We start from the raw sequence: 18,244 nt of genomic DNA, 5'->3' as shown, positions 1-18,244 counted from the left end.
TCGCTCAAAAAACTTTAAAGCATGCATTGTTATTGAGCAGGCTTGCATCTCCACAAACCTGACTCTTATTTGACCTGGAGAATGGCCTCTTCTGGTTTATTTCCATGCAAATGTTGTTCTTTTGGCTGTAATGTTCCACAGTGTGATATAAAACGCATCTATCTCCATGAAGAATGTTCTGAAGTATGGTTTCTGTGGTATCTAGTTGCATGGTGAAAGTTCCGAAATATGGTTTCTATTGTTTCTGTGATTTTCTGTCTCTATGGAAAATATTTCACAGCATGGTTTTTATATTGAGAATGTTCAGAAGTGTAGTTTCTATGGTTTCTAATTCCATGGAGAATGTTTCATAGTATGGTTTTTATTTTCAAGGAGAATGTTCTTAAATGTGGTATCTAACTTCATGGAGAATGTTCTCAACTATGGTTTCTATCTCCATGAGGAATGTTCCATATTTTGGTTTCTATGTCCATGGAGAATGTTCTGAAGTATGGTTTCTCCAGTGGTAAACGGATCCCCACTTCCTCTTCTGTGTAGCTGTCGTCACACTCAGCATCAGTTCCAGTTAGAATTATTTCGGCCTTTCTGAATCCCGACAGGATGGTTTCCGTTGTCACTGAAGTCCAGGCTTTATCGATCCATTCAATGACTTCCAGGAAAGTTGCATGGTCTCAAGTTCTCACTCACTCCAAACTGTTTCTGCTGCTCAATTATCGTTTTCGGCTTCAGATTTTGGGACTTGCAGCTTGTAATCTGTAAAATATGATTTTATTTAGGGGGCTTTTGTGTTCAGTCTTCTCAGTTCTCTTTATAAATTTGTTTAAATTTACATTTTCAGTGGTACAGAAGTAATAAGTAAGTAAGTAAAAACTAATGGTGTGATCGACTGACATGATACAGACAGAACAGAGGCTCTTTCTGCAGGAGACATGTGCAGTAGAACCAAGTGACAGTGGTACAGGAGGAACAGGAGCAGCAGATACTGACACACCAGACTAGAGCCTCTCACGGCTTCAGTGTGAACATTTTAATATATAAGTCACACTGGAGTATAAGTCACAGAACCACCCAAACCATGAAAAAAGTGCGACATATCGTCTGAAAAATACGGTACATTTGTGGACCTTGCTTTGGATTTTAAAAGCTAAATTTCCGTATCGGCAAATTATTGGGTATCGGTGACAGCTGCAGGACAAATATTGCATCCATCCCTAATTAAAATCTGATTTACTGCAACAAGATGTGGTTCAAATTCATCTCCAAAACAAAAAGGGAGTGCTACAACATGATAAATTTCCGCTGTGTAAACTTGTTGCGACGCATTTTTGGCTTCACTGTCTTCATAAAATTCTCTCTGTTATCTTTGCCTCAGCTGTTCTGTGTAGGAGACAAAACCCCGCCAGAGCTGAGCCTCATCCAGTTTCAGAAATGAGCTTGCTTTTGGGACAGATCCAACCGAGCCGCCACACTCCACAGAGAGGACCAGGAAATGTCTTTAGCAAATGTCTTTCAGTACAACGCAGTCTGAGGCTTCTCTCTGTAGTGTCCACTCCCAAGATATGAGTTACACATCCCATTGGAATATATGGGTATTGTATGGACACAGTCATAGGTTGAATGATTCTGTGTCTGATATTTACTGTCTAAAATGTGAAAACAGAAGTACCATATTTTTCAGACTATAAGTCGCTGTGGAGTATATGTCGCACCAGCCAAAAAAATGCACCATGAAGAAGAAAAAAACAAACAAGTCGCACTTTTTGGGTGAAATTTATTTTATAAAATCAGAGACCAGGAACCAACATTTTATCTTGAAAGTCAAGTTCTAGTAATAACAATAGAAGAGAGAACAACAGACTGTTAACATCACATATGAACAGTTCTTCAGATAAACTATAACATAAACAACAGAACAGAACAAGTTTAACAAACTCTCCATCTCACTCCAAATCACTAAATCCACTCAATTCTTCATCCTTGGTGTCACTTCTGAGCAACTCTGTGACCTCCGGTGGCAAATGGAGTGCCACTTCTTCTTCTGTGTAGCTGTCGTCAGACTCAGCATCAGTTCCAGTTAGAATTACTCCGGCCTTTGTGAATCCCGTCAGGATGATTTCGGTTTGTTGATCCATCGAATGACTTTCAGGAAAGTTGCATGGTGCACTCTCCCAGTGTGGTTTCTTGCTCACTCCAAAACTTTCTTTTTGCTGCTCGATTACTGTTTTCAGCTGCGTATTTTGCTATGTGCAGCTTGTAATCTGCAAAATATGATATTCTTTTAGGGGGCATTTGTGTTGAGTCTTCTCAGTCATCTTTATAAGTTTGTTTTAAATTTTCAGTGGTACAAAAGTAATGGTGCAATCGACATGATACAGACAGGACAGAGGCTCTTTCTGCAGGAGACGTGCAGTAGAGTGAAGTGACAGTGGTACAGGAGGAACAGGAGCAGCAGATACTGACACACAAGACTAGGGCCTCTCGTGGCTGTCAGTGTGAACATTTTAACATACAAGTCGCATTGGAGTATAAGTCACAGGAAACGTCAAACCATGAAAAAAAGTGCGACTTATAGCCCACAGTTCTTCCTCTCTTACCTTATGCATTCAGAGCATCCTAACTATTCACCCTGATAAGTTTAGAAGCACTTTTCGCAACTTTTGAAAGTCAGAGGGGAATTTCAGAGTAACAGTAATGCTTCTAACGACTAGCATGCAAACACGCACTTCTGATTCATGGATGCAGTGACACACATTATAACGAGATGACCCCAACAACAAACATTGGCCAAACAGCATGGTTAAATGCTTTAAAAAGTCTGTATTGAAAAATAATGAAACATGCTACCTGTAATTTTCAAATCAAATTGTATACCATTTTTTTTTTTTTGTCATTGTCCGTCAGTAAATTACTACTTAACTGAAACTTGGAGCTACAGCAAACTTGTTTAATGTTATGGTGGTCAGTAAGAGTGTAATATTAACCGAAATATTGTGATATCGTATCGTCAAGTCTCTAAATAATATCGTGGGTCATCACAACATATCGAATCACAAGTTTCTCTGTTTAAATTCATTGTTATGGTGCAGCAAAACAGAGGGAACTACATCGACCATGATCCTTTGCTCTGTTTTGGTGCAAACTACATGAAGAAATAACAGTTCTAAGCACTTTTAAATCTTAGTTCTTTGACTTAAGTCTTGTCAAGGCATTTTAAGAGGAAAAAGTAGCATATTCACAGTTTTGTTAGCCTCCACAAAATATCGCAATAAACACCGTACCGTGAGATGTATATCGTGAAAATATCGTACTGTGAGATTTGGATATCGTTACATCCCTAATGACCAGTTTTATGATCTGACCACATTTTGCTATAGGGATACACCCATTCAGCTTTTTCAGTTCTGATACTGAATGTCGATACTTTGGCTTTACCCGATATCAACCGATACCAGTGTAGGGACTGAAAATAAAACACTGATAACTTAATACAAAATTCATCAAAATCTGTTATGCTACTGTTATTTATCTTGCAAGTAACTACTGAAATGAATAAAAGTTCAAACATTCTGAGATATCCGGGGCCTACATCAACCAGTAAATCTTATTATATCAGATTAAAGGTCCAACCAGGATATTGGCTGGACCGATATCATGGAACCGATACCCGATCCAGCAAATGTTCCTTTATCGGGACCATTATCCGAGCATCATATCAGTGCAGCCCTATTTTTGAAAGTCCTCAATCAATATATTTCTTGTACAGCTTTTAACCCTCTCAGGCTCAAATAAATTTTTAGTATCAGGAAAAATCTGATATTTGGGGAAAATTATAATATGGGGTAGTAATATACAATTCTGACTTTTTTATCCTTTGTAAACAAAAAAAGTATTTTGCACTTCTGGCAGGCCGTTTGCGTGTAGCCATTCTTGCACAGTCTGCATTGCCCATGTGTATCAGCATGGATGGGAGAAAAGGCTCCTGAGTAAAAAAAGCTCATATAATATGGATGTGGAGTAAGTAGGTACTTGGAATTTAGCTGTTGCAAATCTGCAACGCCTGCCTGGAGAGGGTTAAAATGTTGACTTTTTTATGTTTTTTTTTATGTCTCAACTAAAACATTACATACTAATTAGGACTGACAGATACATCACGGTTGAACTGAAATTGGAGTTTGAAACGTTAAAGGCTGCAATTTAATTTCATAACACTCAACAACAAAATTATCTTAACAACTGCTAACCCTGTAGTTTAGATCTGTACAAATGTGTTCTGAAATGTGATTCTTGTATTAGTTTGTCAGTTCAGATATCAGTGTCTGTCAGTGTCATTTCTTCTAGGCGCGTTTAAAATTAAAACTTTCAACAGTCAAATTAAAACATAAATCACAAATTTAATCGCAGTTACGCACTGTAATCGCTATACAAGCTGTTGATCTGTGCTGTATTGTCAGTTGCTCTTGGAGAGAGAATGCATGAGTTTGCTTCGCATATGGCGTTTTATGTGCTCTTTACGTTGTCAATAAAAATTCCAGGCATAGCTGATGTTACAAAGAATCTGCTTATCATTAGCCTGTACACTTTTTATAATGCATTATGTGGTTATTAGTCCTGTAAGAGTTATCGCAATTGTAAAATAAGTGCAATTTGAAAAGCCCCAACTGAAAAATTGCAAAGACTGAAATTATTTGTAATATATTTATGTGCTGTATCGGATTTTTACCGTCTTAAAAACATGACAAACAGTTCCTCACTTAAATTATGCATTCTGAAGCGCTTTTCACAAATTTCTTCACAACTAGTATTCTAATTATGCGCACTTCCTGATTCTTGGACAATAAGACGCTTTATAATTAGGTGCAGGCAGTACAGAGCTGACTTATTTTGACCTCAAGAGCTGCTTATACAAAAAGTACACATTTTGCTTAGATACATGCGGGGAAATTCTGGTACAGGCCTTTTATGTAAGTGACATAATTGTATTTGTGAACAACACTATATCCTGTCTTATTATGTTTAAAACCTGCTAACCCAGTTCAGATCTCTACATTGTAAGAAAAGGTATTGGATTCTTTATTTAGCAGTTGTATGCAAAGTGTTATAACATTGTTTCCTCATCACAAACAGACCTGGAGTTGTGTTTTGTTTCATTCACGCATGTTTAGCTCACAAACCCTGCATATTTAGGCAGTCTTTCTATCTTAGGTAGTGTTTCTACCTTCATGGAGACCAAACTGGACCAAGTTACAGGTCAGATCTGTGGAGAGACGACCCCGCTCACAGTCAGAATGTTTGTTTTTCGAAGTATTTTTGAGCTATAGAACCAGCTGTTATTGAATAAATGTAAGGTAGAGCTGTTTAATGTCACACTGTGGAACATTCCAGGCAAGTGAGCAAGTGGCGGACCCCCAGCCAAAACGTTACATTGTGCACCTTCAAGTCGACAACACTATAAAGTACAAATGGTTTTCTCTCATCCATAAATCACTATTTCCACCTCCGAGCCCCTTCTCAAACACACTCCTGTATCTGCTCCACATTCCTGCTGAAGTTGGTGTTTTGCAGTTACCAGGACTATCATTATTTGTGCAGGAATGTCTCAGAATGTATAGGGCGGGGAGCTAAAGATATAGGAGCAAATGGCCTGTTTCCAATTCAGTTTATTGTGTGAGTAGCTGCCAGCAGATATTTTGTGGTTGGCTGTTATAATACGACGTTCCATTCGGGTGACAACATGATTCATAGTTTTGTGGGTTTCATATTTTTATAATGTGTACATTTTTTGTTGAATGAACCACCAAAATAAAACTTAGGCTCCATATTACTCTATTTTATGATCTATGTTGCAATGTTGTTTCCTCATCACAAACAGAGCTGGAGTTTGGTTTTTGTTTTGTTTCATTCACACACGTTTAACACGCAAACCCTGCATACTTAGTTCTTCTCTGAAAAGGAAACACTCCGTTCCACCTTGTGATGTCATGTGGCAATACAAGAAGTGCTCCACTGTGTTTTTAAACTCCATACATCTTCATTGGAATTATTTGGATGATTTCAGCCCTGGAATTGCCCATTTCTACTGAACTAGAGGTAACAGGAGCTGTTGAACTTGAAAACTACATCTTCATGACATCAGAAAGTGGAATAGAACAGTTTGAGCTTTGGAGATGTAGGTAGCAACTTGTTTGAGTGAAACATAACGCAAATATGAAAACTTGACCGCATTTGGACTTGGTCTTGTCTCGGGCTCGAGGTCTGACACTTCATGAGTCATAAAATGGAGGTAGATTTATAAAAGCATTAATATATTTGTGTCAAAATAACTGTAAAATACAAGTAAATGTCAAAAATTACATAGATGGTCTCGATTTGGTCTCAGTGGCCCGTAGTCTTGGTCTTGTCTCGGTCTCGACCTTTAAAAGTCTCAGTCTTGTCTCGGTCTCAGCTCTCAGAGGTCTTGGTCTTGTCTTGGTCTTGGGACGCTGTGATCTCGAAAAGGTCTCGGTCTTGACATTATAACATGACTTAAAGTTCACAATAGTCAGTTGTGTGTAATATCAGACCTTTAAAGTTGTATTCGAGCAAGTTTTGTACAGTTATATTGTATCTCTTGAAGTCAAAATAAGTTGTTTATTGTCTGCAATGAATTATAATGTCTAATAGTTGGAAAGTGTGTGGTTAGCATGCTAGTTGTTACCATTACCGCGACAACATGACCACAAAAGTGCTTATAAACTCATAACAGTGAATAATTAGGATAATGAAGATGCTTGGTATGCATAATACACAACTTCTTTAAGTAAAAATTACGTGATGGAGATGGAGATAGAAGAGCTGAAAAAGTGACATCAAAGTGAAATTCTCCATATCTTCATTCTTGCATGCAAAACAACAGGTGCAAAATATTATCTGGGAATCGACCCGTAAACCTTCTCGTTGGTAAGCAGGAGACCTCACCCTATAAGCTCACTCCTGATTCAAACCACATGTAAAATTAGGACAAAATCTTATACTTAAACAAAACAGGCATGGATCCAGCTATAGGCTTATGTAGTCACTTCCTGTGTCCTGCTCGTGTTAATATAGCCTGTTGTTTTTGGCACATTTTGAAGTGAACAGATAAAATCACAGAGCCTCCCCCTCCTCAGACAGGAATGAAGATATAAGCCTGTTTGTTATACGTGGGTGCCGACCAAATGGAGCTCGCTGCATAGCCCAGGTTCCTCAATAGAGCTTTAGTGTCATGACAGTGCAGTGTAATAATAGGGCTATTGTTTCACCACAGTCTGCAGAGAAGTGAGAAGAATAGGCTGAATAAAGGGAAGTCAACTTAGATTCATTTTCCACACAAAATAAATTAGGTTGGACAAGAATGAGCATCACATTTGGGTTGCCACTTTTAGTGCTGAACTCCAGTTGGTTCAAACCTAAGGCCCTATCCACACTAGTAAGTATTCGAGCCATTTTCATTGAGGATGCAGTGTTTGTCCACACTAATCCGATGGAAAACAGCTCCAGAGACAGGACAATCTGGTGCCTCCAGCTTCCACAAATTCATCTGAGTATGGATCTGATCCGGCACTGTGTGGACACCTGAAAACGCTGATATGCAGACGTAGGACAGGGATCTCCAACCTTTTGCGTCCGGTAAGCTCCTTTGCAAAATGAAAATGCTGGAGAGCTCTTTTTGGCGGTCGCACGAAAAGAGTCAATATAAAAGGGCAAGTCTTAGATGTTGTATAGTTAGATGCCTTTAAAACTTAAAACCATTATCCATTTATCAGTGCACAAAGTTCAAAATAACACATTTACAGTGGTAATTAATCAAATCTGAGTTATTCATACGTGTTGTATGATTCAGAATTCCCTTGGTGAGCTACTTGGAAGGGAGTGGAGAGCTATTGATAGCTCCTGAGCTACAGATTGGAGACCCCTGATGTAGAAGCTCTAGTTGCTGTCCTTATTGGACCATGTCACTGTGACTTGCACCTTCCTGATTTGCTGGGTTTGTGACATCTGTCATGTGATGCTATTGGAGAAAACAGTTTAAACAAACCAGAGACAACTGGGTAGCAACAGCGTAGCTAGAACTACTTGGTCCACGAAAAGACTGTCTCCTTATAGTCTGAAAAATACGGTATATGCTCAACCAGGATATTGACTGAACCAATTGTTGGGTTTCAGACGACATCACTGAATTCTATAGGTCAGTAATATTTAATTCAGATCAGGGGCAGCTAAAATAAATCGTTCAGCTGCAGATTTTTGTTGTAATACAGCATCGTCTTGGTCTGTTCAATAATAAAAATTATCAGGTTCCATATTTGAGAATTTGCCTTTCCAATATTTCATGGCAAAGTACAATGTAACAGGAAAAACTGTCTCTTGCCCCCATCTGGAAATACGAGATTGTCACATTCAAGAACCTGAAAACCAACAATATTTGGAAGCTGATATCCGATCCAGCAAATTTTTCAGTCCCATACCAGTATCGTATCAGTGCATCCCAAGAAATACCCCTGGATTTAATCATTTTATGTGTACATTACTCATTTGTAGTTGGAGTTTATTGTAACCAAGCATTAAAAAGTGCTTCAGTCCGCAATAGTGCAGGAACTAACCCAACTTCTGACGGTCCATCTAAACAGGCTAACTGAAAACAGGCAGAGCAGCTTTATAGAGAAATATCTCAGGAACTCTCGTGACTGTGGAGTCTTATTGAAAACACGCTTGTAGGACAGAACCTGGCCCTGGACTTTTACATCTGTTCAATAATAAAACATAGAATCATAAATCACTGGACGTAATCACAAACAGAGCACAAAACAGCACAATACAATGTCGTTATCCAATTATTTATGTCAAGTCTTGTCTTTTTAAAATAATAAACGGTTTTCAGAAGAAGTTATGCTAGTACTGGAAGAAGTGCTGCGGGTATATGTCTCGCTTGTATAACTGTGAACTGTGAACAAAACTTTGAAAATGCAACTTTTTCCTCTTAAAATGCCTTGACAAGACTTAATCCAAAGAACTAAGACTTAAAAAGTGCTTAGAACTGTCATTTCTAATATCTATTATAGTCTACACTGAAATGGAGCAAAGGATCATGGTCTATGTAGTTCCCTCTTTCTTTTTTTTTAGCTATTGCTGCACCATAACTTTTAATTTAAGCAAAGAGACTCGTAATTATATTGTGATGGTCTATGATATTATTGCGAAAACTCTGACGATACTATATCACGATATTTCAGTTATTGTTACATCCCTACCTTTTACTGTTTTGAAAATGCTATATTCGCCGAAAACAATGTATTTACATGTTTTATAAGTTTAAATTTAGTTTTTGATACTTTGACCCCCCCGTTTGGTTTCCAGGTTAAATCACTCCCCCTTCAGAGCGCTGTGGGCAGAGCACTGAACAGAATCTTCCAGTTTAACAGCTAAGTAGGGTTTGAATGGGGCTCGGGAGAGATCGCTAAATTATTCAAACATGCATGGACGACAGACATGTTTTCGATGAGGGAACAATGTTATAACACGGAAGAAAGCTCGAAAAAAAAAAGTACATTTTACGTAATGCTTACATAATCTTTAACTTCAAATTATAAATCAGATGTTGTGTTCTGACAATCTTTATGATACTCTTGCAAATACTTTTATACTCTGATTTCTTGGACCACTACTACTTTGTACTTCTACTTGAGTAATATTATTTTAAAGTAGCATTATTCTTTCTTGAGTACAGTTTTTGGTTTTGGCTTCTTGACCCAACTCTGTAAACTGTAAAATTAAATTAAGTAAAGTACAGTATCTAAAATCTGGTCCTGTATTACACAAAATTTATTCTTTTTTACTCTTTTTTTTTAGCCCTGTTACAGTATTTCCTCCAAAGCATACCTGGAGTTGTTCAGTTTCTTTCACACATTTGAGTAATCCTTTATTTGTAGTCTCTTTACATCACCCAAGTTCAAAATGTTCTTTTCCACCTTGTGATGTCATGATGTTTTCAAATTAATAGCTACCTTTTACCTTTAATTCAGTACAGATTGGTAGTTCCAGGGCTGAAATTATCCAAATGATTCCACTGAAGGTGTATGGAGTTTAAAAACATAATGGAGCACTTCCTGTAATACCACAGGACATCAGGTGGCAAGTCTTTCCATTCGAGAGAAGAACAAACCGTGTATTATCTGAAGTGAAGGAGCTTTTTGGATAAAAGCAGGATCAGGCCAAACGATGTCCAGATGTTTTTCTATAGAAGCTTTAGGCACAGACTCATGCATCCTGGAGAACCGGAGCAATTCAGCCGTGTGTTTGTTATGTTTGGTGCACGCAAAGATGTGCATTCTTCATCTTGTCTGTGAGAATGTCCCTATGTGCACTCGGACTGCATATGGCCTGCAACAACACACAGATTTCAATAAAGGTCATTTTTAAAAGGGCTAAACCTGAGTTTTACTGTCTTAAAAAACATGAAAAACAACGATAATTTTGTTAATTGATTCATTCTGGTGGACCATATTTATAGACGAAAGAGCATTTTCATCAATAACTCTCTTACTTTTAGCTCATTTGCTAACAATTATTCGGTTACTAAAATACTGACAACTATTTCAGTAATCGATTGGTTGTGATTAATCGATTATCTTGTTGTAGCCCGAGCATTTGAGCATTCTAGTTATTCACGGTGAGTTTACGATGCAAAGGAGAAATTTAATTTGTCAACTGGACAAAAGTTTATTTTGGTTTGACCAAAATAAACTTTTGTCCAGTCAACAAACTGAGTTGTTTTTTTTGCCATGGATTATACCTGGACGACAGAGGGATTTTACACACAAGTGAGTTTAAAATGTTTTCACAACTTTCAGAGACCAGTCATAGTAAAGCTAACAACAACTAGCATGCTAATACGCACTTCATGATTCTTAAACAATAAAATTCTTTATAATTAGATGCAGACAGAACATATTTTGACAATTTGACCTCAATTATTATTAGGGATGTAACAATAATCCAAATATTGTGATATCGTATTGTTAAAGTTCTCACAATAATATCTTGGACCATCACAATATATCGAATTAAAACTCTCTTTGCTTAAATTAAGAGTTATGGTGCAGCAAAAAGACAGAGGGAACTACATAGACCATGATCCTTTGCTCCATTTCAGTGTAGACTACAAGAAGAAATAACAATTCTAAGCACTTTTAAATCTTAGTTTCTTGGATTAAGTCTTGTCAAGACATTTTAAGAGGAAAAAGTAGTGTATTAGCCTCCACAAAATATCGCAATAAATATCATACCATGAGATATTATATTGTACAGAGAGATTTGGATATTGTCACATCCCTAATCGTGAGCCTCCCCACCATATCGTGAGCTTCCTCACAAAATCGCAATAAATATCGTACCGTGAGGTTCATACCATGATGATATCGTATCATGAGACTTTGATATCATTACACCCCAAATTATTATACAATACATCTGTACTAAGGCAAAACTTATTTTCCAAACAAAAATCTGGTACCGTTTTATACTGTACTGCACAGTTCTGTACCTTTCTTTTTTCCTCATAAGCACCCATATTTGTTTTGATACGGATGGACCATGTGTATCCCTGATTGGCTAATCCACCTGTCAATCACGCCCATCTGAACTTGGGGAGACTCATATCTTTGTTAAAGATTCTATATTATGCAAAATCAACTCTTGTCAGCTTCTCGCCATGTTAGAATATTGTTATCTCATCAAAAACACACCCGAAGTTGTGTTTTGTTTCATTTACATGTTTGAGTAAACTTTTATTGCTAATCTGTCTACATCTCCAAAACTCAAAATGCTCTGTTCCACCTTGTGATGTCATTTAGAGGTAGATTTCAAGTTACAAAAGGTAAAAGGAGCCGTTCTTTTCCCTTTTGTTCAGTAGAGATTGGCAGTTCCAGGTCTTAAATCATCCAAATGGTTTTAGTGAAGGTATATGGAGTAAAAAAACAGAGTGGAGAGAATAACCTAAATATGGAGGTAGTGTATGAAACAAAACACAACTCTAGGTCTGTTTGTGATGAGGAAACAACATTATAACACAGATCAGAAAACAGTGTAACATGGGCCCTTTAATCTCTCTGAGGCTAACCACTCTGCCAGTCCATCTTGAACCTTTGCCTGACTAAAAATAACAATACGATCCACATTATCTTCCAAAATTAGCCTTCAGTTCCTTTGTAATCCCCTTTTATTGGCCTGACTTCTTCGAGGCCACATATCTGTCTCTTGTTTTGAACATTCTTTGTCAGTGAAGTAATAAAAAGATTCAATCATTGTGTAACGTCAGGCCTACGGGAGACATTAGCATTTATGTATGGGGGGATAGCTGAGAAGGAGAGGGTCAGGGGACATTTTTCAAGGGGCATAAACTCTGGTCTTAAGCCTGACTGTAAACACGTCTCTGTTGGCTGACGCAGCAGTGGGCTTTTCATCTTTGTGTCTCTTGCTGGAGGCTTTTAAGGACTGTTTGAAACTCCATTGCCAAGTTCTCCGAGCCCTGACCCCGGCGCGCATTCTTTCAGCTTATTTTCCCTTTGGCATTCTGCAGAAAAGGAAAGAAATTTGTGCTTACGAGGCTGGTCAAATAAAGTCCGGCCAACTAAGAATATATGCTTCTCTAATGTGTGTTCTGGATACTGTTTTTGTCTCAATTTCGTGTGATTGACAAGTGGAAGAGCCAATCATGGACGGAAATGTTCTGGTCTGTATCAAAACAAATATGACAGAAGAACTAAAAATAACACAGGGGACTGAAAAACATTATAAATTTCCCAAAAGTCTCATATTACGCAATTTTCTGATCTGTGTTATAATGTTTCCTCATCACAAACAGACCTGGAGTTGTGTTTTGTTTCATTCACACATGTTTAACACACATCTCTTGCATATTTACTTCTTCTCTCAAGCGGAAAACACTCTGTTCCACCTTGTGATGTCAGAAAGTGTCCCACTGTGTTTTCAAACTCCATGCACTTTTACTGGAATCATATGGATGATTTCAGACCTGGAATTGTCAATCTCTACTGAACTAAAACTAAAAGGTGGCAGTTAACTAAAAAAGCTACTCCTTCATTTTGAGGAGGTAACATTATAAAGTGACTTAAAACTTGGCCTGGGTATCATTAAGAAGTTGCCGATAAGATAGATCGATACATAGGCCACCTCGATACATAGGCCACAATACGATTCATATCTTGATACATAGACCACGATACGATACCTACCTCAATACATGTGCCACAATACAATACCTACCTCGATACATAGGCCACGATACGATACATACCTCGGTACATATGCCACGATACGATACATACCTCGGTACATATGCCACGATATGATACATATCTCGGTACATATGCCACAGTGCGATACATACCTCGATACATAGGCCACGATACGATACATTCCTCGAGACATAGGCCACGATACAATACAGACCTCGATACACAGGCCACGATACGACACATATCTTGATACATATGCCACGATACGATACATACCTCTATACATAGGCCATGATACGATTCATATATCGATACATAGACCACGATACGATTCATATGTCGATACATAGATCACGATATGATACATACCTCGATACTTAGGCCACGATACGATACATACCTCGATACGTAGGCCACGATACAATACATACCTCGATACATGTGCCACAATATGATACATACTTCAATACATAGGCCACGATACGATAAATACCTCGATACTTAGGCCGCAATACGATACATACCTCGATACGCATGCCACGATACGATATATACCTCGATACATAGGCCACGATATGATACATAACTCGATACGATACATATCTCCATACAGCAAGCTTTCGATCCAATATATTTCAAATCGATTCAATACAGTTCAATAAAAAATAAAGGCTGAATCATGGCTGTGATACTAAAAGTCTTTGTTAAACCACTTCTTGGGCAAAATGAATATAAAACACCCATTTTGCTCATCAAACCAGTTTTCTTCCTCTAAACAAGCAACAAAACCGTAGCGCTGTAAGAAAATAATTGAGTAAAATACACCAAAAAATTCTCATACTGATACAGCAGCCCACGATATCAATACTGTATCATCGCATTAAATGGTACGATATATTGCTATTTCAATATTTTGACGTTTAACTAATCACTGTTACTCTGAAGTAGGGAAGTTTGAATTTTTTCTAGACGATATCTGACCAATGACCTCCTTTGTTTCCCATGTGTCAGTGAAATGAGCAAACATTATAGGACAACTCTGTCAACTCTGAGTTTGGCTTATGAGACAGAGGAGAAGGTGGAGACAAGACCATGTTTGTTATACTTTAGATTCTTATGTGGAGACCAGTATAAGTTTCATACCTCTACAGTCTTCCTCACAAGTGTCATGTGATGTTGCTGTGATGTGTTTACCTGGAGCAGTAGGACGAAAGCTCCATCTACAGTCCAACTTTTTCAGAACTATAGCCCAGGTGTGAAAGAGTTGGTACTCCCCCTCATCCTGATTCACAGTCTGGTGGACATGTTTCCAGATCTCGATGACCCCCCTGAACCAGCAACTTTGACATTCGCGTTGTGCTTTGATATTTCAGACTTAAATTTTCTAACTTAAAGGTCCTGTATTATACAAAAGTTGACTCTTGTGACTCTTGCCATGTTATGATGGTGTTGCCTCCTCAATAAACACAGCTGGAGTTGTATTTTGTTTCATTCACACATGTCTGAGCAGCCCTTTATTACTAGTCTGTCTACAACTCCGATGCTCAAAATGCTCTGTTCCACCTTGTGATGTCATGAAGCGGTAGATCTGAAATTAACTGCTACCTTTTACCTTTTGTACATTTGTTGATTGGCAATTTCAGGGCTGAAATGAACCAAATGACTCAAGTAAAATCCAGGTATGTTTGTGATTAGAAAACAACATTATAATAGCACCGTGCTTCTAAATTTTTTTGTGTGTCACTTCCCCACTAGGAAAAAGAAAACATTTCGCCACAGAACCACTACCAGACGTGGACAAATCACAACCTCGCCTTCAGTCGCCGACATACGAGAGCAAACGTTTTATTCATGTCTCCAAAGCGACTCCCAGGATGCACGCAGCATGTGTCCGTCCGGATTCCATGCTCCCACGTCCTCCTTGTCTTTAAAGATCATGTCCGTGTTATAGTTCGAGGCACTTGAGTCATCCACTATGACAGAAACCATGTCTAATGCTGCAGCAGTATCAGCTCCTCTGCTATTTGGTACACCGTCTTATAAGACGCTAACAATCGTCGCTGGTTTACTGAAGTAGCATTCACAAAGCGGGATGATTGTTGGCAATATTCGGCATGTTTTCGCTGAAAAAACTCAAGCGGCTTATCAGCGTGATTGAGGTGTAATCTCTTTAAGTAACACCGTAATTTATTTGTCTTCATGGTGTCTACTGCCAACATTTTTAGGCACAGTAAACACAGCGGTCTTTCCTCATTTCCCACCGTAGTCACTGTGAAGCCGAGTGCTACAAACACTTTACATACAGTTTGTTCTCTGCACTCATAACTTTGTCTGTTTGTGCTGTGTGTGCGTTTGCTCGGTGTGAAAAACCCGACACTATAGCGCTAATACTCCCTGCGTTCCCCGATTCCACAATATCAGACTGCAAAAGAGAAAACTATAAAAGTATGAAACTAAGGTCTGTACATAAGAATCTAAATTATAAGATGAGATTTTGACCTGATTTACAATGCATCAGTTGTGTAAGCTGGTTGATAAATTTAGCCTGCACAAGATCTTATGCAACAAAATACTGAATGATACCAGGGTTTCTTTTGCATTGCTTTCCTGCTCTGATGTCCACGTGTCCTCTGTTGTCTTCTCAGCATGTTGCATATTAAACCACTTTGAAACCTCATAAAAACGATTTGGGTCAGAGCCTGGTGTGTCTCTTGTGGGCTGCAGTTGTTCCTTCAGCTGGTAAACAAACATTCAGGGTTCATTACAAGTTTCTGTGGCTTCAATCAAAACCACATTTGCAACATGAAATGACAGGTTTTCACGTTTTATTTCTAATTACTGGTGGAGGGTGGAGTTGTTGGCGGCATCTGGACGTATGAGGAACAGCGTGAGCGGTCTAGTAGCAGATATCTGCACTTCAAACTCCGCTCCTTTATCAGAAACAGCAGTCTTGCATGATGTCACATAGTACTTGAAATTGCAACTAGAGGCAGTCAGTTTTTGCCTGTTTTTGATCAGAAAGCTCCAAATTTACCTGTTGATACTTTGCTGCTGACGTCATCTAGATTCCCTGGGGGAGCGATGCTAACTGTAGGCACTGCTCTGTCAAGAATTTTCTTTTTTAATTGAAGTTTTATTTCAACACAATCTGACCAGAAAAAATAAAACGTTTATTTTTTTGGAACTTCAACAGGTCAGTTAGGCGACGTTCAGACTGCAGCCTGAAGTGGCTCAAATCCAAATTTTTTGCCCCTGTGCAACCTGTATCTGATCTTTTAATGACAGTCTGAACAACACAGATTTGATGTTTTCAAATGCCACTTGGATATGTGCTCCTAAAACCGATGCATATCCAATCTTTTGACATGCTACTTCAGTCTGAACGGCCAGGTCACATTCATCCCACCTACACGTCATAACAACACGGTAACAAGCACATGTTGTGCGCCAATACAGCCCAATGCCGATGCGTTTGCTCACTGAAATAGGCCGCCGAAGACGTGTTTCCTCCCTCAAGAGTGGTACAAGTAGGCGCTCACAAATGTACACAGACGTTCTTCTCGTCATACGAAAATTGTGTATGAACTCCGTGTGAGTGAAGCAGCGAAGCACATAGCAATCCCACCACTCTTGGCTTCAACTCGGCACCTGCACGTTCCTTTCTACGAACGTTGCTGCAACTGCCCCACAAAACGCCACGGCCAAAAACCTCGTCCTTCTCCTTCTCAACCCCCTCTTTAAAACAAAAGCTGTACATGTTCTGGCTTCACTACGACAGCAACTTTAAAATCTTTAGGTGCTCAATGTTCACATCCGTGTTTAGGTGACTTCTGTAAACTCTGAGCACGCTCGCTGAGTGTGATGTCGTGTCCTCCAATGCGCATGCGGGACACTTTTGGGGCGTTTAAAGTTCACACTGGAGATCACATACAAGTCGTATTTAATTGGAAATGTGAACGACCTCGCAAAAAAAATCTGATTTCAAAAATGCGAACTGAGCCCTAAGCCCTACAGTCTGAACATAGCCTTAGTCAGTCTTACCTTTTTGTCGAAATTCAAACCAAAACAGGTCTGTGAACACTTGCATTGATTACAGGCTTCTGAAAACATGCTGTTCAAATCCATTTTGTAATGTTTTCTTGAATTCCCAGACAATCTTAAAACCTTCTTGTCTGCGTTTTCTAATGCCCGCATTGTTTCACCATGGTAACCAACATTTCGCTAATAGAGATACATGTAAAACACCCCCAGCTTGATGTCACTGCAAAGTATCAAGACACATTTTAGTAGCAAAAAAGCTGATTTAGTGTTTAGTTTAACTTTAAACATGAATAATGAATATAAACACCCCAGGCTGGTTCTCATACGGTCTCATTTCTCTCTCTTTTGTGGTGGATCTGATGAGTTCAGCGTTGTGCTTGTCACTGACGTCAGCCTCGGTGTCTGCGGTCACAAGCCCCATTTGTCTGCGGTGAAAAATGTCCCTGAGTATCGCTTTAGTAAGATAGCAGCAGCCACTAATCTTCTCCTTTCACAATGTTTTTCTTTGTTGGCCTGGTTTGTGGTCGTGTTGTCATGATACATTTCATTAGGCTCAATACTCAATACAGATTCTGATACCACAATGATGATTAAAAAAAACACACGCACACACACTATGTTTAAACACTAGAATGTGATGTTCAACATTAAAGGTGCACTATGTAACTTTCTGATTAAGGGTTTCCATGGATATGCCATTGCTCTGCCTAGAATGTTCCACAATATGACATTAAACAGCTCTGTTTTACATGTATTAAATTACAGGTGATTTTATGACTCAAAAACACCTTGAAAAACAGGCATTCTGACTGTGAGCGGGGTCGCCTCTCCACAGATCTGACCTGTAACTTGATCTGGTTTGGTCTACATGAAGATATAAAGGTTTAATACCGTACTGTGAAACATTCCAGACAAAGCAATAACATCTCCAC

At 38.7% G+C, this 18,244-nt stretch overlaps 1 protein-coding gene across 1 annotated transcript in view; it reads left to right on the top strand.

Moving 5' to 3' along the window:
* The window catches only part of snx33 (sorting nexin 33), a 56,039-nt gene that overhangs the window by 21,336 nt on the left and 16,459 nt on the right, over positions 1-18,244 (top strand). The window lies entirely within an intron of this gene.

Source organism: Boleophthalmus pectinirostris, unplaced genomic scaffold (genome assembly GCF_026225935.1).
Source record: "Boleophthalmus pectinirostris isolate CB_2022bp ecotype Guang Dong unplaced genomic scaffold, ASM2622593v1 HiC_scaffold_2, whole genome shotgun sequence".
Taxonomy (NCBI): domain Eukaryota; kingdom Metazoa; phylum Chordata; class Actinopteri; order Gobiiformes; family Gobiidae; genus Boleophthalmus; species Boleophthalmus pectinirostris.
The sequence above is the reverse complement of the archived record's forward strand: the minus strand, read 5'-3'. Positions and strand labels throughout refer to the sequence as shown.